The 25219-nt window shown below is 42.0% G+C and overlaps 1 protein-coding gene across 1 annotated transcript in view; it reads right to left on the bottom strand.

The window, feature by feature from the left end:
* Positions 1-25219, bottom strand: part of CDKAL1 (CDKAL1 threonylcarbamoyladenosine tRNA methylthiotransferase) — a 624055-nt gene that overhangs the window by 1603 nt on the left and 597233 nt on the right. The gene's annotated exons all lie outside the window — the stretch shown is intronic.

The raw sequence follows: 25219 nt of genomic DNA, 5'->3' as shown, positions 1-25219 counted from the left end.
CTCCATTGTATACATAGGCCCCATCTTCCTTGTCCACTCACCCATTGATGGACACTTAGGTTGCTTCCATGTCTTGGCTATTGTAAATAGTGCTGCAGTGAACATGGGATGCACGCATCTTTTTGAGTTAGTGTTTTTGTTTCCTTTGCGTAAACACTCAGAAGTAGAATTGCTGGATCATATGTTGGTTCTATTCTTAGTTTTTTAAGGAAACTCCATACTGTTTTCCAGAGTGGCTGCACCAATTTACACTCCCACCAACAGTGCACGAGGGTTCCCTTTTCTCCATATGTTCACCAACATTTGTTAGTTCTTATCTCTTTTGATGATGGCCATTGTGACAGGTATGAAGTTACATCTCACTGTGGGTTTAATTTGCATTTCCCTGATGATCAGTGCTGATGAGCACTTTTTCGCGCATCTGTTGGCCATCTGTCTGTCTTCTTTGGTAAACTGTCTATTCAGATCCTCTGCCCACTTTTTTTCTTTTTTTTTTGTGGTACGTGGGCCTCTCACTGCTGTGGCCTCTCCCGTTGCGGAGCACAGGCTCCGGACGCGCAGGCTCAGCGGCCATGGCTCATGGGCCCAGTCGCTCCGCGGCATGTGGGATCTTCCCAGACCCGGGCATGAACCCGTGTCCCCTGCATCGGCAGGCGGACTCTCAACCACTGCGCCACCAGGGAAGCCCCTCTGCCCATTTTTAAAATCAGATTTTTTTTTCTATTGAGCAGTATGAGTTCTTTATATATATTTTGGATATCAACCCCTCATCAGATATCAGATATATGATTTGCAAATATTTTCTCCCATTCAGCTGGTTGCCTTTTCATTTTGTTGATGGTCTCCTTTGCTGTGCACAAGCTTTTAGTTTGATGTAAGAAGAAGCTATCACTCACTCCTTCAACACAGGCACATTCAAACACCTACCATAGGCCAGGTAGGCCAAGCTAAGTACAAGCTATAGTTCCTTTCCTTGAAGGGTCAGACCAAGTTCATAAATTTCCAGATTATACACAAACTATATGAAAGAGACAAACAGTGTTTACAGAGAATCAAGGCCGACTTCACGAAGGGTAGAATTTATGTAGAGTGGAGTCATCACAGACGTATCTAACTTTTAGGGATGCAACCATATCTACTCAGGAAAAGAAGAATGACACAGGAAAAAAACCACGAAGTCAGTTTATTCATCAAACACGTCCCTTAGGACAGGGACTCCCAGCTGACGCACCACTGCAGGAGGGCTGCCCTGACGCCCAGGGGGCACCTGAAGGGGTCTGAGTGGCCACAGGGCTCCACCCCCACACGCAGCCTCTGCATCCACTCTGGTGTGCCATATGCCTGACGTGGAAAGGCTGGGAAACCCTGCTTGGGGAGAACACGAGGAGCTAGGAGACATGACGGTGAGACTCTGTAGGGGGTCTCTGTCCCCTGATGCGTCTCAGCAGGTGCGGGGAGGAGGGGACAGGGGGCACCTGGCCACTCTCAGGGAGGTTCTAGTGTTTCGACGTGTAATTTTGATTCCACGCTATAAGATTTCCACCTTATGCACAGGCCTTAGAATCAGTGTCTCCCCTGTTGAAACCTGTATAACACTTTGAGAGATGGAGGCGGGGTGGGGAAGGAGAATCCGGGATGGAAGAAACATTGCGGGGCTGGGAGGAGGGGGCGAGCCACAGGCGCGGCTGTGGAAGTGCAAGAAAGCCACAGAAGCACAAGATGCCTCCAAACAACCATTTCACGTGGCTTATTCTTTCCTTCCACACTCTCGAACAATCTGGGGACAGCTTCGGCCCCTGTGTGGAATGGCAGCCCCGCCATGCACAGCAGAAGCACTGGAAGGGTGCTTTACAGAAGGTAACTCTGGCACGAAGGTGTAGGGTGCATTGAGGGGAGCGGCGGGGGGGGTAGAGAATCCGCGGGCAAGTTGTGGCGACAGATGAGGTGGAGAGTGCTGAGGACCTGTGTTGGGAGGATGGCGGAAGGCACGGAAAGGAGGGCAAAACAGACACAGTGTAGAATCAACAGTAGCTGAGTTCAGCTGAGTGGGTAATGGAGGGACAGAGAAGAGGAATGGGGAAATGAGAAGAACTTTCACAACCCAATTTCCACCAGCTAATATTTGCCTGTGATAGATACGGAAGAACTCTTGCTTTGACTATAGGAGACTGATTGCAAAATTAATATAGCTTTTGTCCACAAGGATGAATCTCTCAACCCCAGTGGTAGTCGTCGAGCCATCATTTACTTCTGGGCTCCTCAGGGATCTGGGCTGACACCCTGCTGCTGTCCTTGCACTGGGGGCCCTTGACAAGAAGGTCACAGCTGGACAGACGGAGCCGTGGTCCCCGCAGCAGTGACGGCTGCACCCAGACCTGCCCCGGGAAACCGCTCTCTTGTACAATTGGCTTTCTGCATGATATTTTGGAGCTGGGAATATGTTGACAAGCTTTCATTTTGATTGGTTAAAAATAGCCCCAAGGTCAGCACTCAACCTTGGGAAAGAATGCAGCCTTCTACAGCTAAAATAACGGAAGCTCTGTGAGTTCCTCAAAAGCAGAGAGGTTGCCTAATTCATCTCTGGGTTCTTGGAACCTGCACAGCGGCAAACACAGAGCAGGTACTCAGCAAGCGTTCAGAAATGAATGAACGAACAAATGAGTGAATGAACGGATATGAGGATGAGTATTCCAGATGAGATACAACTGATCAAAAACATGCTTAGCTATTTCTCTGGTGATCGATGCCCACAACTGTAGAAGAGTCTTGAGTTGTTTCCTCTAGCAATTAAACCATCACTTCCTAAGCTTGGGTTTACAAGACAAGAACTAAGAGGCTGATTAAGTTCTCCTAGGCCTGAGTTCTTTAACCTTTTTAAGTCACAGATGGCTTTGAGAAGGCAGTGAGGACTACAGACTGTTCCCCCAGAAAACTGTGCAGGCATCCGTGCCGATATACACACAGCCTCGCTCACACCCTACAAATAACTTCAGTAGGTTCACAGATCCAGACACTGTGGGGCCTGATGCTTTCTCTTAAAAAAGAAAAATTCAATACAAAATTAAGAACAGGGCCTTGGAAGGGGCCCCTCAAAGTGTCAGGCCCTGAATCTTAAGCTCTACTAGCTTCAGGGAAGATCTGCCCCTGTCCCACCCCCAGTTCTGAATAATGAACCTTGGTTCTGTGTCTGCAATCCCAGAAGCTGCCATTCGGTGATCACTGGTGTAGGGAGCCAGGGCTCAGGCTGCCCCGGGCAGGACTAGGCGAGTCTCAAAGCATCAACCATTTGGTTGGGTTTTTAACATATTCTGCTTCACAAAGGTGCAGTACAGGTAACGTACCTGTGCTCTCAGCCTGAAAATACCCTTCAACTTTTTTTTTTTTTTTGCGGTACGCAAGCCTCTCACTGTTGTGGCCTCTACCGTTGCGGAGCACAGGCTCCAGATGCGCAGGCTCAGTGGCCATGGCTCACGGGCCCAGCCGCTCCGCGGCATGTGGGATCCTCCCGGACCGGGGCATGAACCCGCGTCCCTTGCATTGGCAGGCTGACTCTCAACCACTGCGCCACCAGGGAAGCCCCACCACCCTTCAACTTTTAACAAGAGTTTCACAGAATTTCTCCCTCTGTTCCTTCCAACTCATTTGCCATAAAATTTTGCTCAAAATATAAAAGGTACCTATTACACCAGCACTGTGGTTTATCTGTGGCTGGGTTCAACACAGTCATTCTTTCTTGGGCACTGATTTTTCCTTCCCTCACTCAAACATTTAACACATCTGAACATAACTGACCCATATGGTGGCAAGCCGCTCTCCTGTCCCTGGGGGCAAGTCTGCATCACAGAATCGTATGGAGTACCGTGGCATCCATACGCAGCCCCACAAGAAGCCCACCCTGCCATTCTCCCTAAGATCAAGGTGAGAGCTTGATGACACAGCAGGAGAGAGAAAATGCAGCCTGTCTCTACCATGCTGTGCTTCTTTTATTATCTTCACCCTGTACCAGTTCACCATCTTGATTAAAGGAGTTTGATGATATGTTTTTAAATATAAGATTGAAAAAAAGTTTCTCAGGTGACAGAGTGATCTGTTGCCAGCTAGCTTTGTACATTTCAATTGTCACTACCACTGTGATATTGAAGGAAAAGTAATTTAGAAATACAGGAAATACAAGGACTTTCTCATAAAGTCCAAGATTGTCAAACATATAAATGCACAACTATTGCGATTTCCACACAGTCAGAAGCACCATTCATGAATATAAAATAATGTAGTATTTCCAGACTGTAATGAAAATAAAGAGGGTTTACAGGTGAAGTGATGATACATAACCAATAGCAAGATAAAGTTTAGAAACACACACACACACGCAGAATAATGTATACAATTGACTTTAGAGAAAAACCTGGCATAGTCAATAGTTCTGGAAAGTAAATAGAAGGCTTGAACCTTCCAGAAACCTCTTAAACATTACCAAGTCATTAATTTTTGAAATTTAAGACACACTTGTATCTCTCAAGCTATAATGCAACAAATACAAGAAATTTTATTATTTACTAAAACTAATTAAACATCAACTCTCAGATTTATAATTCTTAAGAAATCAAATTCCATTTAGAAATGCCTTTTACAAAACAGATAGAAACAAAGCAGGATATGACCTTCGTTCAATCAAAAAGATCCACGTATTTATCCAGTCATAGTAGACTAAGGACACATTAAGAAAGTGTTAACTTTGATTAACATGCTTTTTCCCCCTTGTAAATCTCACTGTTCCCTTGATTAATTTCTAAACATACTTACTTCCTAATTCTTAAGACATATTTTAATTTTCAAAAGTGCAGCTTATCAAATCCTACTAAAGTAATACATCTATTAGAGTAGCATCACATATATATGCCAAAAAACCCAAACCAAACCAAGCCAAGCCAAACCAAACCAAACCAAATCAAAAACAACTTTGATGTTCAGAACCTTCAGGGATCAGATTTCAATCAGTTAAAGATAAAGACAGTTGGGATGGTAACAATAGTCAACCTCTAATTATTTCCTTCTTCTCTAGCAGTTATACATGTATTGCTAGGGAAAGGAAGGAGAGGCCTTTAACCTGGGCACTTTTATCACCAGAGAAACAAATGGGAGCTGTTCTAGAAGCAGTAAGTGCATGGGCTCTGGGCTCTAATCCCAGCTCCATCTGAGAATTCTTGGGCAAATAATTTATCCTCTCTTTTGCCTCCATACAGAATCACCTGAGACAGAGTAAGTATCCGCGCGTCATGGGGGTGTTATGAGGGTTGAACGAGGTATCCATATTGTGTCTTGAACATTTAAGATTCAGTAATGATGAACACACTCCATGGTATTTTATGGTCCTAATGAAATATGCAAACTGCCTCATATTATTTTTGTAAAATTACAAAGTCACTATTTTATTTGCTTCTCAAATATGGTTTATCAATTTAAACTATTTTTGTTTCCTATACATATCAGCAGGAGGTGCACGGTATAATGCATAGCATGGCAGACCAGAAACCGAATCCAAGTTCAGATATTTATTAGCTGTGTGACCCCAGGCAAGTGGTTTAAGCTCTCCAGGCCTAGTTACCTCTTCTGTGAGGTAGGGAGACCAGTATCTACTTTAAGATGTTGAAAGGGTTAGAATTCACATGCCCAGAGCCTGGGCAGAGTGCCAGGAATACAGAAGGTTTCGATGAAGGGCCACCATTATACTCCATTCCAGGAGTGTGGCGTGGAAGACGGAGAAGGGCAGAGCCTCCCACAGCATTTGCCAGCAGTGCCGGGAGGGTGACGTCCTGTCCCGGATGCTGTCCTCGCAGCTCTAACCCGCGAGGGAGAAGCTACGCCCGCCGTGAAGGTGGCACCTCCTACTCCCTGGGCTCTCAGTCTGTGGGGTGAGCCTTCTGGAAAGGCTCTTAACTAAAACCATACTATATAAGAAGGGAGACTTGGACACCACCATTTATAAGGAGGAATTCACCTGTCAGATGTGCCACGGGCCCTTTTTATGTCTGCCTTTTCTTCCAATACCTGATATTGCTGTAACGCTGCTTTCAAGGAAACTAAAGAGGAAGAAAACAAGTCACAGCCACCGCCACGACTCTGCCCTTGCTCTGCTCTCTGCCTGACCCTGCCATCTCGTCTCCAGCCACCATGCGCCCCTGCCCCTCTTCTTATGGACGTGTCGGATCTCGACTGGACAGATCTCGACTCTCTCAACCAGCACCCGGCCCAGATGCACCGGGAGCTCCCACTCTGTGGGCTGTGTGTCCTGCCGGCTGGCCCTCTTCAAGGCACTCACGGCTTATGTGATCCCCCAAGCTCTCACCGTCCCACCAGAAGGTGCGCTCAGTTCAGGCAGAGCTGAACGAGCTGCACAAGAGGACCCGCGCCAGCGGAAGCCTCGGGCTCTACACAGTTACCAGGAGAGGGGTGCAGGGCACCTCCCGGCAACTGTATGGCCGGCTGATCCTGAAGCTCCCTGGTGGAGGAAGACAGGGGCCACCAGTGCTGGGCCTCCTCTAAGGCCCTTTCCTTCTGTGGAGCTCACCAGACCCGCTGAGAAAACTGCTTGCTGAGAAAACAGGCCTCCAGGGCCACCCTTATTTGTCCTCCTCACAGCTCTTTCAGCCAAAAGAAACAGACCTGAAAGAAAGGGTACCTAGAAGGTGGTCAATCAACGTTCTCTGAAGGGATATTTGGGTTTCTACTTGTTCCTTTGCATTCTGTGTTCATATTTTCATATAGTTGCAAGGATCCTGTTCTTGGGAGCTGATGAACTTGCCCCTCCAACGGAAGAAAGCCACCCTACCCTGTTCAGCGGCCTCTCCTGCAGTTCCTCCTCACCAAAAATGTTTATAAATTGTGACATGGGTGCAGAACCAGAGGCATAACGATCCAGCAAGAAAGGTGGACGACAAGCTCTGTGTAAAAATACTAAGTAGAAGAAGCAGTGTTTCTGGAATGTTCCCCATGTGCCCAGAAGGGCTCTATTCTCCATGCCTTCTCTCCTTTAATCCTCCCAACCGCTCAGTGAAGTAGTTAACACGAGTTTCTCCCAACTTTAAGTATTCACCCAGTTTACAGACAGTAGGTGTAAATGTGGAAGCAGAGGAGAGGATTGGCTTTAGACATATTAAGTCTAGCCTGGTAGTTACATGTCAGAGATGCATTTATAGTGCAATGCAAAGAAATGAGAAAAATCAAGGCACTGAATAATTATTAAAATAACTACCAGTATCAAGATTCCTATCAAACAGACTTTCTCCACTTTATATGGAGGTGATGGTGTTATTCTGTGTTTCCCTAGAGAAGGCCCTTCCAGGAAAGCCAGCCTCAGGTCAGGCAGGGACATTGCACGCGACCTGTCTTGCAGCTCTGGGCTATGTTGAGACTCTGTAAATGTGACCTGTGGATGGCACATCCCGGGTTTTCTCAGCACACACACGCACATGCCCACATGCACACATACTTGATCTGCTCACATTAGAACATGTTGCAAAATGTGTTTTAATGAGGAACAGTTGGTCTGGTTCTGCTCAAATAAAAGACATCCCTGTAAGAGAGTCGGCACCTGTCTCCCCAGCTTGCAGTGCAGCTTCTAAATGAATTCTTCGGTCCCTGCCACCTGCAGGTGTTGCCATGGGCCAGCAATCACATTCCACATGCCAGCTTGCCTTCCCGGACCGACAGACAACTTTGTCCCTGGGCTTCGTGTCATTACCGGATACCAGGACGGACACGGGATTACAGGGGCCAAGGTACCTTTCTCCAATATACTTCTAGACATTTCTCAAACTGGGAGCATCTTAATATCACATAATTAGGAGTGCCCATTATCTCTGAGCCAAAGATGGTAGTATTTTCTAGCTCGTGCAGTCTCTGGAAAGAATGTTATACGTACAGTCCATTAGCATTACTGGTATATCGTCATGTAACAGGATCAACAAATTAAACTTGTAATCAATTATACCTTATCATTTATTTGGGGAGAAAACTGACATTTGAAGATCTCTGTCACGGACTCACATGATGACAGCACAGTACTGTCAGCCTTTTCTGTATCACTTTTGGCCATGAGCAATTCTAAATCAGCAATTATTCATATGTAATTTTTCCTCTTCCCCCTCACCTCAAATGTGTACTTGTTTATCAGATCATTAAAATCGCAAAGAAGAAGTTTTAAACCAGAACACAGACACACACTCTAAAAAAAATCACTATTATCTTAGTTTTTTGAATCTATTTTGGTGATAGCAGAGTAAACCCAAGGCTTTGCTAATAAGGCCAAACATAAATTATTAAACTGTCTGCCATACGATCACATGCATTTCAGATTATATTCTGAATAATTTTGGCTTGACGTCCACCAAAGGAACAGATCTGACGTGTCCCTGCGTGGTCTCGGTGATCCCTCCCTTGCTGGATGTCCAACCCTCAGCACTAAACGGAAGAGATAATAATCCTACCAAAAACCAAAGCTCGGTACTTGCCCAACCTCATTATTTCCTGTAAGATCGGATTTCACCCTACTCAAGAGATCTGAAAATAACTCTTAAGCTCTGAACTTCTTTTAATAAATTCAAAATATTTCTTATGTGTAAATTTTTCTCATGGCTCAGAGGCACTGTTACAGCTTGAAGTGGAAGCTAACAGGGAGGAAGAAAAAATTGTTTGATATCTTGTAACTCTAGATAAATTAGAGTTTAGAATCATCTTTTTTTCAACCAAGCCTGAACATATGGCCTATGCAGAAAACCTATCGAAACCAAATATGTGATCAATACAAGGAAATTGTCTTAAAATATACATTACGCAGCACGGTACGCTATTCGAAAAGAACCTCTAAATCTAATTTTGAAGAGTCTGCTTTGAATACAAAATTATCTTCATAGCAGAAAGGTATCTCTAGCACAATTGCATTTTATCCCTAAAATATAAACTTAAGGAGGCACCTCTTCACATAAGCAGCCCTAACACGCACTGCTGCATGAGTCCCTGGTAAGAAGAGATGAACAAAGGTGACTGCTCAGGCTCCGTAATGCCTTCTCAACCCTCCATTGCGGGCTTCTATCTGAATGCCTTCATCTTCTTTGACCTTTTTTTTTATTTTCAAGATTCTTTTGATGTGGACCATTTTTAAAGTCTTTATTGAATTTGTTACAATATTGCTTCTGTTTTGTTTTTTTTTTTGGCCACGAGGCATGTGGGATCTTAGCTCCCCGACTAGGGATCGAACCGCACGTCCTGTATTGGAAGGTGAAGTCTTAACCACTGGACCGCCAGGGAAGTCCCCGTCTTGGACCTTCTTAATCTTTCTTGAACCTAGCACAAAATGTCCATTCAAATAAGCTTACACTTCCCTGATTTTCGACTTGTTAACACTTACCAAAATAAGAGGGGTGGGGCAGGTAGGGTAGAGAATCAGATCCCAAATTAATAGTATAGTTCTCTCTTCTGCTAATTAAATATCAGCCACAGATGTACACACACACACACGCGCGTGCACACAGACCAAGAGGCTCACTTAGAACTATGAAGTCTGTGATCACAACGTTCACGACAGTGGCAGAAATCAGAACTCATCTGTTCCGAATTACTGGCTGGAAATAAGCATTAGTACAAACTACAGCTGCTCCACAGGTGTGGCAGTTAAAGCAAAAGTGAATTGGGTCAAAACGCTTCACTGACAATGAAGTCCTTTTGATAATCTCTTAAACCAGAACCGAAACGATCCTCGTTCCATGGAGTGTACACTGGAAGCTGTGAACTGGGATGCAGATGGACATAACAATTGGGGGCATTAAAGTTAATCTTTAATCAATTCAACTCAAAATAATTACTCCTAAGGATTTTGTCCAAACAGGTAACCATGAGGGTGTGTTGGCAGATGTTTGTTTTAAAAAACAACAACAACAACAAAAACCATGGGTGACGGTAACTGCTATCACAATGCAAACCTCCCATCCTAAGTATCACTTTCAATGACACTGGAAATATGGTTTTAGCATCACTGAGCTCCATGGACTGCATAAAATGAATAAAGGAGATGGCAGGTGCTTTGCTCTGTCTCAAAGAATCTCACAAATGATGCGCTAACATGTAAAATGTTTCTTTCAGATCGCCGTGACGTTTATTCATCTCGCAAAGTTCAGATAGACTAGTTAAGAAAAATTACACGGTACATACCCACTGTAATTACACTAAACCCAGCCATCTGAAAAAGTTCACATCTCTACCTATTTTCCTATCGCTTCCAAAGTTCTATTATGTGTTCTTCCAAATATCCATTCCAAGGTATGCCCATTCCCCCCTTCTACTTTGAATATGGATAGTTTTTAAAAAATAAAACATGATGATTCTAGCAAAAGTCATTAAAATAACTGAGAGAAGACTAATATTAAGAGATCTAATCATTTATATCACTATAAAAGCATGGCAGGCAGCCTTTCAGATGGCCCCAAACGATCCTCACCTCCTAGTAGCCACGTCCTTGTGTAACACCTTCCCCGGGACGACGGACTGAACTTACTGACTTGCTTCTAATTAATTACACTCCACATAAATGATGGGATGTCCCTTCTGAAATTAGGATACTAAAAACTGTGGCTTCTACCTTTCTCACTCTCTCTGTTTGCTTGTTCTGGGGGAAACGAGCTGCCCTATGCAGAAGCCCTCGTGAGAAGGAACTGAGGGAGACTTTCTATGAACAGCCAACAAAGAACTGAGACCTCAAACAACCCATAAGAAACTGGGTCTCACTGGACTACAATCAAGTGAGGTGTCGTCCTCCTTCGGGAGGCTCTAGGGACAAATCCATCTCGTTGCCTTTTCCAGCTTATGTTACGTGGCTTGTGACCCCCTTCCATCTGCAAAGTCAGCATTCTCAGCCCTCTGATTCTGATTCTCTTGGAGCCTTTTCACTTTTAAGGTCTCTTGTGATGTCACTGGACCCACCTGGATAATCCAGGAAATCTCTTTATTTTGATGTCAGTACATTAGCAAATTTATTTTGAAGTTTAACTTCTTTTTTTGTTAGTTATCTATTTTATACAATATTAGACTATACATGTCAATCCCAATCTCCCAATTCATCCCACCACCACCTCACTCTGCATGGCAGTCTCTAGGTCCACCCATGTCTCTACAAATGACCCAATTTCATCCCTTTTTATGGCTGAGTAATATTCCACTGTGTATATGTGCCACATCTTCCTTATCCATTCGTCTGTCAGTGGGCATTTAGGTTGCTCTCATGACCTGGCTATTGAAAACAGTGCTGCAGTGAACACTGGGGTGCATGTGTCTTTTTGAATTATGGTTTTCTCTTGGTATATGCCCAGTAGTGGAATTGCTGGGCCATATGGTAGTTCTATTTTTAGTTTTTTAAGGAACCTCCATACTGTTCTCCATAGGGGCTGTATCAATTTACATTCCCACCAACAGTGCAAGAGGGTTCCCTTTTCTCCACACCCTCTCCAGCATTTACTGTTTGTAGATTTTCTGATGGTGCCCATTCTAACCATTGTGAGGTGACACCTCATTGCAGTTTTGATTTGCATTTCTCTAATAATTATTGATGTTGAGCACCTTTTCATGTGCCTCTTGGCCATCTGTATGTCTTCTTTGGAGAAATGTCTATTTATGTCTTCTGCCCATTTTTTGATTGGGTTGTTTATTTCTTTTTTTAATACTGAGCTGCATGAGCTGTTTATATATTTTGGAGATTAATCCTTTGTCCGTTGATTCATTTACAAATATTTTCTCCCATTCTGAGGGTTGTCTTTTCATCTTGTTTATGGTTTCCTTTGCTGTGCAAAAGCCTTTAAGTTTCATTAGGTCCCATTTGTTTATTTTTGTTTTTAATTCCTTTACTCTAGGAGGTGGGTCAAAAAAGATCTTGCTGTGATTTATGTCAAAGAGTGTTCTTCCTATGGTTTCCTCTAAGAGTTTTATAGTGTCCGGTCTTACATTTAGGTCTTGAATCCATTTTGAGTTGATTTTTGTGTATGGTGTTAAGGAGTGTTCTAATTTCATTCTTTTACATGTAGCTGTCCAGTTCTCCCAGAACCACTTTTTGAAGAGACTGTCTTTTCTTCACTGTATATCCTTGCCTCCTTTGTCATAGATTAGTTGACCATAGATGCATGGGTTTATCTCTGGGTTTTCTATCATGTTCCACTGATCTATATTTCTGTTTTCATGCCAGTACCATATTTTATTGATTACTGTAGCTTTGCAGTATGGTCTGATGTCAGGGAGCCTGATTCCTCCAGCTCCGATTGTTTCCCTCAAGATTGCTTTGGCTATTCGGGGTCTTTTGTGTCTCCATACACATTTTAAGATTTTTTTGTTCTAGTTCTGTAAAAAATGCCACTGGTAATCTGATAGGGATTGCACTGAATCTGTAGATTGCCTTGGGTAGCGTAGTCATTTTTACAATATTGATTCTTCCAATCCAAGAACATGGTATATCTCTCCATCTGTTTGTGTCATCTTTGATTTCTTTCATCAGCGTCTTATAGTTTTCTGCATACAGGTCTTTTGTCTCCTTAGGTAGGTTTATTCCTAGGTATTTTATTCTTTTTGTTGCAGTGGTGAATGGGACTGCTTCCTTAGTTTCTCTTTCTGATCTTTTGTTGTTAGTGTATAGGAATGCAAGAGATTTCTGTGCATTAATTTTGTATCCTGCAACTTTACCAAGTTCATTGATTAGCTTTAGTAGTTTTCTGGTGGCATCTTTAGGATTATATATGTATAGTAACGTCATCTGCAAACAGCGAAAGCTTTACTTTTTCTTTTCCAATGTCTATTCCTTTTATTTCTTTTTCTTCTCTGATTGCCATGGCTAGGACTTCCAAAACTATGTTGAATAATAGTGGCAAGAGTGGACCATCTTGTCTTGTGCCTGATCTTAGAGGAAATGCTTTCAGTTTTTCACCATTGAGAATGATGTTTGTTGTGGGTTTGTTGTATATGGCCTTTATTATGTTGAGGTAGCTTCCCTCTATGCCCATTTTCTGGAGAGTTTTTATCATAAATTGGTGTTGAATTTTGTCAAAAGCTTTTTCTGCCTCTATTGAGATGATCATATGGTTTTTATTCTTCAATTTGTTAATATGTTGTATCACGCTGATTGATTTGTGTATACTGAAGAATCCTTGCATCCCTGGTATAAATCCCACTTGATCATGGTGTATGATCCTTAGAATGTGTTGTTGGAGTCTGTTTGCTAGTATTTTGTTGAGGATTTTTGCATCTGTGTTCATCAGTGATATTGGTCTGTAATTTTTTTTGTAGTGTCTTTGTCTGGTTTTGGTGTCAGGGTGATGGTGGCCTCACAGAATGAGCTTGGGAGTGTTTCTTCCTCTGCAACTTTTTGGAAGAGTTTGAGAAGGATGGTGTTAGCTGTTCTCTAAATCCTTGACAGAGTTCACCTGTGAAGCCATCTGGTCCTGCACTTTTGTTTGTTGGAAGATTTTTAATCACAGTTTCAATTTCATTACTTGTGATTGGTCTGTTCATGTTTTTTATTTCTTCCTGGTTCAGTCTTGGAAGGTAATACCTTTCCAAGAATTTGTCCATTTCTTTCAGGTTGTCCATTTTATTGGCATAGAGTTGCTTGTAGTAGTCTCTTATGATGCTTTGTATTTCTGTGATGTCCGTTGTAACTTCTCCTTTTTCATTTCTAATTTTACTGAGTTGAGTCCTCTTCCTCTTTTTCTTGAAGAGTCTGGCTAGAGGTTTATCAATTTTGTTTATCTTCTCAAAGAACCAGCTTTTAGTTTTATTGATCTTTGCTATTGTTTTCTTTGTTTCTATTTCATTTATTTCTGCTCTGATCTTTATGATTTCTTTCCTTCTGCTAACTTTGGGTTTTGTTTGTTCTTCTTTCTCTAGTTCCTTTAGGTGTAAGGTTAGATTGTTTGAGATTTTTCTTTTTTCTTGAGGTAGGATTGCTATAAACTTCCCTCTTAGAACTGCTTTTGCTGCATTCCATAGGTTTTGTATTATCATGTTTTCATTGTCATTTGTCTCTGGGTAGTTTTTGATTTCCTCTTTGATTTCTTCAGTGATCTCTTGGTTATTTAGTAACATATTGTTTAGCCTCCATGTGTTTGTGTTTTTTACATTTTTTTCCCTGTAATTGATTTCTAATCTCATGGCATTGTGGTCAGAAAAGATGCTTGATATGATTGCAATTTTCTTAAATTACCGAGGCTTGATTTGTGACCCAAGATGTGATATATTCTGGATAATGTTCCATGTGCACTTGAGAAGAAAGTGTAATCTACTGTTTTTGGATGGAATGTCCTATAAATACCAATTAAATCTATCTGGTCTATTGTGTCATTTAAAGCTTGTGTTTCCTTATTAATTTTCTGTCTGGATGATCTGTCCATTGGTGTGAGGAGTTAAAGTTCCCCACTATTATTGTGTTACTGTCAGTTTCCTCTTTTATAGTTGTTAGCATTTGCCTTATGTATTGAGGTGCTCCTACGTTGGGTGCATATATATTTATAATTATTAGATCTTTTCTTGGATTGATCCCTTGATCATTATGTATTGTCCTTCCTTGTCTCCTGTAACGTTCTTTATTTTAAAGTCTATTTTATCTGACATGAGTATTGCTACTCCAGCTTTGTTTTGATTTCCATTTGCATGGAATATCTTTTTCCATCCCCTCACTTTCAGTCTGTATGTGTCCCTAGGTCTGAAGTGGGTCTCTTGTAGACAGCATATATATGGGTCTTGTTTTTGTATCCATTCAGCGAGCCTGTGTCTTTTGGTTGGAGCATTTAATCCATTCACGTGTAAGGTAATTATCGATATGTATGTTCCTATTACCATTTTCTTAATTGTTTTGGGTTTGTTTTTGTAGGTCCTTTTCTTCTCTTGTGTTTCCTACTTAGAGAAGTTCCTTTAGCATTTGTTGTAGAGCTGATTTGGTGGTTCTGAATTCTCTTAGCTTTTCCTTGTCTGTAAAGCTTTTGATTTCTCCGTTGAATCTGAATGAGATCCTTGCCAGGTAGGGTAATGTTGGTTGTAGGTTCTTCCCTTTTATCACTTTCAGTATGTCCTGCCACTCCCTTCTGGCTTGTATAGTTTCTGCTGAGAAATCAGCTGTTAACCTTATGAGAGTTCCCTTGTATGTTATTTGTTGTTTTTCCCTTGTTGCTTTTAATAATTTTTGTCTTTAATTTTTGTCAGTTTGATTACTATGTGTCTCAGCATGTTTCTCCTTGGGTTTATTCTTCCTGGGACTCTCTGCACTTCCTGGACTTGGGTGGCTATTTCCTTTCCCATGTTAGGGAAGTTTTTGACTATAATCTCTTCAAATATTTTCTCGGATCCTTTCTCTCTCCCTTCTCCTTTTGGGACCACTATAATGGGAATGTTGGTGTGTTGTCCAAGAGGTCTCTTAGGCTGTCTTCATTTCTTTTCATTCTTTTTTTTTTTCTTCTGTTCTGTGGCAGTGATTTCCACCATTCTGTTTTCCAGGTCACTTATCTGTTCTTCTGCCTCAGTTATTCTGCCATTGATTCCTTCTATTGTAGTTTCCATTTCAGTTATTGTATTGTTCATCTCTGTTTCTTTGTTCTTTAATTCTTCTAGGTCTTTGTTAAACATTTCTTGCATCTTCTCGATCTTTGCCTCCATTCTTTTTCTGAGGTCTTGGATCATCTTCACTATAATTATTCTGAATTCTTTTTCTGTTGCCTGTCTCCACTTCATTTAGTTGTTTTTCTAGGGTTTTATCTTGTTGCTTCATCTGGTACATAGTCCTCTGCCTTTTCATTGTCTGTCTTCCTGTGAATGTGGTTTTTCTTCCACAGGCTGCAGGATTGTAGTCAGTTCATTAGCAAATTTAATTCCACCTGCACCCTTAAATCCCCTGCCTCTCATGTAATCTGACATATTCCCAGGTTCCAAGGATCAGGCCATAGGCATGTTTGAGACGCTGTTATTCTGCCTACCACAGGCCCTACGGGTGATAATGTTGAGTTGCTGGGTACATACACTTCAGAGAATAACTGCCATACTCCAGAGAACTGGAAGTTTCCTAATCGAAGACCATGAGAAAGAGCTTTAACCTCTAACTTTTAGATTTTGGATTCTTTATGTGAAAAATGAGGGGTTTCTTTTATTTTTAAAACTAGATCTAACCCTTCCCGTTTCACAACTCAGTAACTAAAAACAAGACACTGAGTTGTAGAGCTGGGATGACTGGCTCAAAGGCTAAAGCAGCATGTAATTTATCTGGGGCTACAGAAAGAGGGTGGAACGATGTGCAGCTCACAAGCAAAAAAGTCCAGGATTTCATAGGTTGGGACAGACTGAATACAGCAATGGTCCCAACTCTTTGTGCTCCCCTAGCTGTGCCTTCGGTCACATAACTGCCTAGTGCTTTCCCTGATCTTGGCCACGTGAGTTACTTTGGCCAATGGCATGTTATCAAACATGCCGTATGCCAAGGCTTGGAAAGCTCTTGTGCATTTCTGTTTGCTGTTCCTCTTCCTCTGCCTTTACCATGAGGACGTTTCCAGGTTAGCCTGTTGTAGGATGAGACACATGGAGCAGAGCTGATTCATCCGAGTAGTCCCCGTTGTGGCTACCTGCCAGCTGCCAGCTGAATCACCAGGCATGTCAGCAGCCACATCTAGATCAGAAGATCCACTCAGAGACCCCACAGCTGACTGCAGATGTGTGAGTGTGCCCAGTCGAGATTAGCTGAACCCCACTAAGGTTTTGTGGCTGTTATATATGAGGCATTTATAGTGACAATAGCTAACTAATATATAGGATGACCAGATATTTGGTTCTGCAATCCTTTTTAAGTAAGGGATACATGTATATCTCCAGCACAAATATATTCACTCACTCATTCATTCATTCAAGAGACACTGAGTGAGCATTTGCTCTATTCCAGGCACTATTCCAGACATTACGGACAAATGAGTGAACAAAGCAAAATAGCTCAGCCCTCATGGATGGGCCTTCCACTGTATTAGCTGGAGACAAAGAAACATAGATATTTGGTACGTCTGATGGTGAGATGTACCGTGGAGAGAAACAGAGTAAGGACAGAGGGGGTACTAGGTGTGACAGATGGTGGGGGCTGCTATTCAACAGAGGGCTCCTCAGGAAGGCCTCATTGATAACGTGGGCTTCAGCAGAGACCTGAATGGAGGAGAGGACAGACATGACATGTGGGCATCTAACAGAAGCACGTTCCATGCAGAGGGTCTAGCAAGTGGGAAGGCCCTCCTGAGGGAGCAAACCTGCTGTGTTCACATCTCAGGTGGAGCATGGAGGCCAGTATGGCTGGCCCAGTGTGTTCGAGGGGGAAAAGGGTAAATGATGATGTCAGAGAGGCAACGGAGGAGTATGCAAGGCACTAGGCCTTGTAGGCCACTGCAGGGCCTCTGGCTTCCACTCTGAGTGTCATGGGAAACCCGAGACTTTTAAAAATATTTTTTACTGTGGTGAGATATATGTGAATAAAAATTACCATTTTAATCATTTTTAAGTGTACAGTTCAGTGGCAATTACATTTGCCATGTTGTACAACCATCACCACTGTCTATCTCTAAAACTTTTTCATCACTCCAAACAGAAAGCTCAGTAACTATTAAGAAACAACTCTCCTACCCCCAACCTCTGATAACATCTAATCTACTTTCTGGCTCTACAGATTTGCCTATTCTAGATCTTGCATACAAGTGGAATCATATAATATTTGTTCTTTGGTGCCTGACTTATTTCACTTAGCATAATGTTTTCAAGGTTCATCCATGTGGTAGCATGTACTAGAACTTCATTTCTTTTTATTGGTCTAGCAAGTGGGAAGGCCCTCCTGAGGGAGCAAACCTGCTGTGTTCACATCTCAGGTGGAGCATGGAGGCCAGTATGGCTGGCCCAGTGTGTTCGAGGGGGAAAAGGGTAAATGATGATGTCAGAGAGGCAACGGAGGAGTATGCAAGGCACTAGGCCTTGTAGGCCACTGCAGGGCCTCTGGCTTCCACTCTGAGTGTCATGGGAAACCCGAGACTTTTAAAAATATTTTTTACTGTGGTGAGATATATGTGAATAAAAATTACCATTTTAATCATTTTTAAGTGTACAGTTCAGTGGCAATTACATTTGCCATGTTGTACAACCATCACCACTGTCTATCTCTAAAACTTTTTCATCACTCCAAACAGAAAGCTCAGTAACTATTAAGAAACAACTCTCCTACCCCCAACCTCTGATAACATCTAATCTACTTTCTGGCTCTACAGATTTGCCTATTCTAGATCTTGCATACAAGTGGAATCATATAATATTTGTTCTTTGGTGCCTGACTTATTTCACTTAGCATAATGTTTTCAAGGTTCATCCATGCGGTAGCATGTACTAGAACTTCATTTCTTTTTACGGATGAACAAAATTCCACTGTATGTATATATCGACGTATCAAAGACATTTTGTTTATCCAGTTATTTGCTGATGGACACTTGGGTTGTTTCCAGCCTTTGGTTATTGTGAATAATGCTGCTATGAACATTGGCATACAATACAATTGGCAACAAACAGAGCAAGTATCTATTTGAGTGCCTGCTTTTAATTCTGCTGGGTACATATCCTAGGTCATATGGAACCCTAGATTTTGAGCACAAGAAAGATATGATCTGATTTTTATAGAGGGTAGAAACAGGGAGACCAATTAGGCAGATTGATTGTGTTTATTTTCAGATTATATAGTACAGAGCATGGAAAAACCACCTCCTACAAGAATATTTAAAAGAAAAAGCCTGTAGCAAATAACACTATCCCACACTATGGATGCTTTGTGACTGTTCAGAGGAACTGACCTCATCTGAAGGACAGCAGAAAAGAAATAGCACTCAAAGTCAATGAAAAGGGGAAACTTAGAAACACGATCACAAAGTATTTATTTTAGGTAACTATACTTTAAAAAACGCTGTTGTTGGTTATAAATATGACTGAAAAGACCAATGACCAACTCCTCTTCTCACGGTATATATGTCATGGATGCGATATTAGCATCTCGGTTAACTAGGCCCAAATAAATCCTCAGTGATCATCACCATGCCACCAACTTTGCACCACACAGTCATTGATCACTTCCTCTGTGCCAGTACTACTGAGTGCTTCCCATGCATTATCTCACTTCATTGTCAAAACTACCCTATGGAATAGATTCCATTATCCCCAATTTATAAAAGAGGAAACATACCTTGAGATGGTAAGTGAGCAGCCAATGCACACAGTTGTAAGGGATAAAACCAAAGTTCCAAAATCTATACAGTAAGACCACAAAGTTTATGTGCTTGAGGGATACTCTATTCTTTCAAAGTGGATGTTTGCAGGAAAGAATCCCTGGGAGCCAGGGGCCTCTAGAAGGAAAATACTGACCTTGATAAGGTAAATCTGCAACAGTTTTTGGCTTTTTTTGTCCTTTGGACTTCTTTCTCAAGTGGTGGCAAATCTGAAAGTTACTGGATCCTATTTTTATAGGTTGACTTCCTACCAGATAACTGTTGACTTAACACATGGCTTGTACATTTATGTTTCTCAGTAATTTTATAGAATTACACTGGGGAGACTGAGGGACAGGAGAAAATTTATTTCTCCAAAGCCCTTTAAATTTCAAACATGGCAAACTATGCTAGAAAACAAAGATATTCATGGTTCTATTATTTTAGGCACAACTCAAAGTTAGTACTCTGAATATGACAGGAGAAATAGGCTGAAAATTTATGGTTAGAAGCATGCCTGGCTCTAAAAGTACTCATCCCTACAGTTCCCACGAAAAGAATTTAAATTTGTAAGATTAACATCAGTTTAAAAAGGGGTTTTTGCAATCTGCTTATCAAGATGTCAAATGACTTCAAAGAGCAGGTTGGGTGGCTTGACTGTGATTTTTTTTAGCCTTTAAAGTATATACTAATGTCCTAAGTTGAAGTAATAGACGATATCAACCTATCATGTACTGTCAACCTCCCTGCCTCTGGTCAAGAAACCCTCTATTCCACCCTGCGTATCAGTGACAGCCAAGTTCATTCAACAAGTATGTACAGAGCACCAGCTCTGAGCCAGGCACTGTGCTATGGCCCAAAGCTGGTGGTGAACAGAAGAGACAGGGTGGCCCTGCTCTTGTGAACTTTTGTTCACATAGGCTACTTGCACTGTTTTGCTCGTGCTCAAAAACGTGCCAACGTGCATGGAAGAAACTTCTAGTATTCACCCATGTCTTCTCTATCTTATTTATACAGAAGTATGTATTTCCCAAACTCTTGAAATTGGGTGGGGCCGTGGGAATAGTTCTGGGCAACAGACATACATAGAAATATCCTGTACCACTCCTGTGCGGAGGCAGTGAAGAGCCTGGTTCTCCAGATAGGCAACCTGGGTCCCTGAGTGCCTGCGTGGAGCAGACAATCCCTGATGCCAGATGTGCTGTAGTATGAGTAGGAAATAAACCTTTCTCGTGTTAAGCATGGGGCTTCAGGGTTAATGTGTTACCGCAGCACAGCCTAAGTTATCGTGGACTAACACATGTGCTTTGTTGTATAACGTGCTACTTTACTTCAAAGCCCAGAGGGCCCACTCTTCACAATGAACATTATTTTACGCTTGCTCCCAATTGCCCACATCTGCTTACAGATGCCCAAGGAAAGCCAGATTTATTCCTGTGCATTCTGTCACTTGCCTCATGTTCCTTTTGCACTGAGAAAAATCTCCTTCTTCACTTCCCTGATTAAGTCCTTCTCACCTTCCAAGTCCAGTTCTAATCCCATCACATCCACGAAACCCTCTGTAGTGGGAACTGTGTGAATACTCTCTTCACACGGACAGTCTCCACACTGTAAATCTCACCTCACTAATACAGATTCCAAGAAACACTTCCCATCCTCCTTTGTCCCTAGGGTACAAAACCTGAGACCCCGGTTCTCCACACTCAGATGCAACAGGTCTGAGACTTGGATTGTGAAGTAAGCTTCACGAGGAAGCAGTCAGGGCTTGGGGCTTCTAACTTGCTGGGGCAGGAGGGGCAGAGGTCACATATCTTACCAGCAGCTTCTACGTGGTTTGGGTGCTATTGTCAGAAAACTCAGCGAAGAGTCTGCTCCACAGCCCTAATTATTCTGTGGACGATCCAGTGTCCCTTTTTAAACCCCTTTTTAAACCCCTTTCTGTTTAAACTAACTGAGCTGTTTTCTGTTGTCATCAAAGAACATTCCTGATACCCCAAGTCTACAGAGGTCTTCCTATCTTCCTATCTCTTATGATCTGATGTCATTCAGTTTAGCACTTTACATATTACGGATTTTGTTTTATAAGCACCTGTCTTCTCTTCCCAACTACGGTTCCATCTCCTTGAGGGCAAGGATCACACCTTAAGACTGCGGGTCCCAAGCAGTGCTTGGCATAGTGCTGGGTCTACTTTATGAATCGATCGGATGACCCATATAATTTATCATCCAAACCAGGACACTTTGGAGAATGAAAAATGGGCACTATTATTAATTATTAATTATACCAGGGTAACAGGTATAAACCAGGACCACTTTGGCACTGGTAATTGATGGCTGAGTAAAAAGCCTGAATGTAACGTAGTCAAATGAGAGAACAAAAGAGCAATTCTGGACACCTTAGATGTGGTAAGAATCATCCATAAAACTTGAATCACCAGAGCAATGATGTCACATAGGGTAGCTAGTGCACCCACAGAGGACCCTCTCTCTCACCCCAATCCCTCCCAAAAATGGTCACAACAGAATAGCAGTACTACCAGAAGAACATTCAGACTAAAATCTCCTCAAAGGCCGAGACCTTATTCATTATTTCTATCTCCAATATTTAGTCCAGTGCTTAGATAATATCATGTTCAATAAGTACTAAAACATACCCTAAGAAGCCGGGCATTACCTGCATGTTCAATCTGAGAGTAATTCAGGCTGGGGGGCCTCATTCTTTTCTCTCGCCCCCAGCCATTCCCAGCTCCAGGAGTCTGCCCATGGCCTTGCCTCAAGCTCCTTCTACCCGCTTCTCTGACTGTGGGCACAGGATGCAGAGGAAGGGAAAGTGCCTGCCCAATCCCACCCTATGATGTCTCTTTGTGAATGTGCACAGCCATGTAAAGAACATTTCATGGGACTTCCCTGGCAGTCCAGTAGTTAAGACTTCACCTTCCAGTACAGAGGGTGTGGGTTCGATCTCTGGTCAGGGAGCTAAGATCCCACGTGCCTTGTGGCCAAAAAACCAAAAACATAAAACAGAAGCAATATTGTAATGAATTCAATCAAGACTTTAAAAGTGGTCCACATCAAAAAAGAAAAAAAAAAAAAAAAAAAGGACACTTCACGTGTTCTAGCTGCTCTAACCCAGGCCAGAATAATAAAAGGAGGTAATACAGGTAAAAAGCCTCAACACCAAGGCACATACTAGAGGCTCACTAAACAGTAGCTATTATTATTATCATTGAGGCACAATTAGTTCCTTGATGCATGCAAGTGCCCTCCCCTCTGGAGGGGGAAAATTACCGTCAGTGATCGTACAGTTAGTGATGCAAGTGAAATGAAAGCTAATCGTTTAGCATCAGCTCGCTCTGATGATACTTTGAATGGTTCTCAAATTGGTGCATGGAAGGTACTGCAAACATACTGAAGACCTTTTGAACTGACATAATCATACAAGTTCAGCTGTAATGCCCAGTAAAATACAGCTCAGGGGCATAGAATAAAAGCTGTGTATCTAGACTGTGAAACCCAAATACGTCCTAATGGACCTGCAAATGGAACTAATTAGAAGCCATATGAAAGGAAGAAATGGACTAAATATTAAATGTGCTACAGTTTTAATTGTGACAACAATTTAACATATGGGCAATGAAGAATTCAGTGTTATATAAAGTTAAAAAGGAAAAAAAAAAAAAACTCGGAAAAATTGCTCGGGATTGGAGCCAGTATCTTGGGGGTGGAAGGAAAAGTCGGAAGGAACACACACCCTCATTTACTTCTAACACGGTTAGCTGATCTGTTTGAAATCAGATCCACTTTCAACTGTTTTAACTTAATTGTTAAGCCATTTCTTGACCTCATGAATGCAGTTTTCATGCGCTTTCAAATCTGGCCCTGAACTAATAGACCCTTTCACTTCAGTAGTTTTGGAAATGAATGTTAGATGGAGAGGAAAGCATTTTAACAATGCTTTTCGAAGGGTCAAAGCTCTGAAAATATAGTATAGTTTGTACATAAAACTCAGTACACCTGAATATCCTGCTGGCTCTTTGTCTGGTAATGAGGCAAACCATGCCACCCTTTAAAACGTCTGCTTCCTTTCTGAGGGCAGCTGGCTATGTCGGTGCTGGGCTATCTAACTGCTCAAGTGAATCCATTATTAGGATCAAAGTCCCAACAGAAGAGAAACAGGTGGCAGCCAGGCACCCTGGGGCAGTCTTCCCTTCCCTTGTGAGAAACAGGGTAGGTCCAGGTCTCCATTCTAGAATATTCTCCTTTAAAAGGGGGCATAAGGAATAAGAGGAAGAAATGCCTGTCAGTAAGAACAGCCAGTGCTGTAAGACTGTTGCTGAGCCTCTTTCTGTGAATTTGTCATTCTCACTGTGTGGAAGAACCCCTAAATGAATCCGGTTTCATTTGCCATTTTGTAGGAAACCAATGGGTGACGATCACATTTGAAATGATAAAAGATCATGCAATTTTTACCTTCATTGCTTAAAGTAAAATGATGCCCTAGCATGTATCACAAATTAATAATGATAATTATTATTAATTATCCGTAGCCAACATTTACTGTAACAGTAGCTGACATTTCTTGATCGCCAAGCCATTTTCATGTAAATCCTATGAAGTGGGTACTATTATGTCCCCCATTTCCAGAGGCAAGAACTGAGGTAGAGAGAGGTTGAGTAACTTGCCCAAGGTCTAATTCTTGTGGTGAAACAAGGATTCAAACGCAGGTGATCAGAACCCAGAATCCATGTTCTTATTTGCTATACTGTGTTGTACAGTGATGACCAATGGAAGCAAAGTACCACTTAGAGAGTTAAAGTAAAAATATTAAAATAGAAGTCAGTAAATCACTGATTTTTAAAGGTATACTTACTGAATCCCTTTATCAAATATTAACATATGTACTATGCACTGGGCACACTGTCCACATTACCTAATTTAATCTTCTGCGAATTAGTTATGCCCGTTTTACAGATGAAGAGACCGACTGAAGAAAGTGTGCTGTACAACATCACGGGAATTGTACTTGTAACCTGAACCCACACCTGACAGGTTCCAAATCTCGAGCTCTTTTCACAAAGCCACCCTACCTCTTCTTTTTTTAAAGCAATTCTCTATGACTAGGAATAAAAGTAATAAGAGGAAAACTTTGGAATAAAACTGACTACTTTTAAGTTTAGAATTAGGAGAGAATTTTCTTCTCTCTCTTCTGTCAGGCACAAAATAGCTCTGACTTCTTAAATATCCATCCTAGAAATGGGAGGATTCAAGTGATTTGTTATAACATGGGCCGTAAAAGGAGAAAGAACCTCAGCAGTAAATCTGGTTAGTCTTTACCAAGCAGCAGTAGTGCTCACATTCCCATGTATTCCTAAGGCAAACTCACAACTCGAACCACTTTTAACAGAACACAGAGAAGATGATTAATACTGTCCATTTTCTCATCATTTTTTTCCCTCTCCTTTTTTGTACCTAGTGTAAGCTTCTCTGTTACATAAAAGGAAACTGCTGTGTAGAAGTTGTCAAATAAGACTCCTGCAACTCAAAAAGGAAAGGTAGTATAGGCCTGGGATTAAAAACCCAGGCTTGATCCCACACCCATCAGGATGGCTACTACCAAAAAACCAGAAAATAATCAGGGCTGGTAAGGATATGAAAGAAACTGGAACCCCTGTGCACTGCGGGGGGGGTGGCGTAATGTAAAACGGTATAGCCACTGCGGAAAACTGTATGGTAGTTCCTAAAAAAGTTAAAATTACCATGTGATCCAGCAGTTCCACTTTTGGGTAAATACTCAAAAGAATTAAAAGCAAAATCTCAGAGAGATATCTGTCCCACCACATTCACAGGAGCACGAGTCACAACAGCCACAAGGTGGAAACAACCCGAGCGTCCACTGATGGATGAAAGGATAAACAAAATGTTGTGTGAATACACAG

The sequence above is a fragment of the Neophocaena asiaeorientalis genome, unplaced genomic scaffold, assembly GCF_003031525.2.
Source record: "Neophocaena asiaeorientalis asiaeorientalis breed wild unplaced genomic scaffold, Neophocaena_asiaeorientalis_V1.1 scaffold273, whole genome shotgun sequence".
Taxonomy (NCBI): Eukaryota; Metazoa; Chordata; class Mammalia; order Artiodactyla; family Phocoenidae; genus Neophocaena; species Neophocaena asiaeorientalis.
The sequence above is the reverse complement of the archived record's forward strand: the minus strand, read 5'-3'. Positions and strand labels throughout refer to the sequence as shown.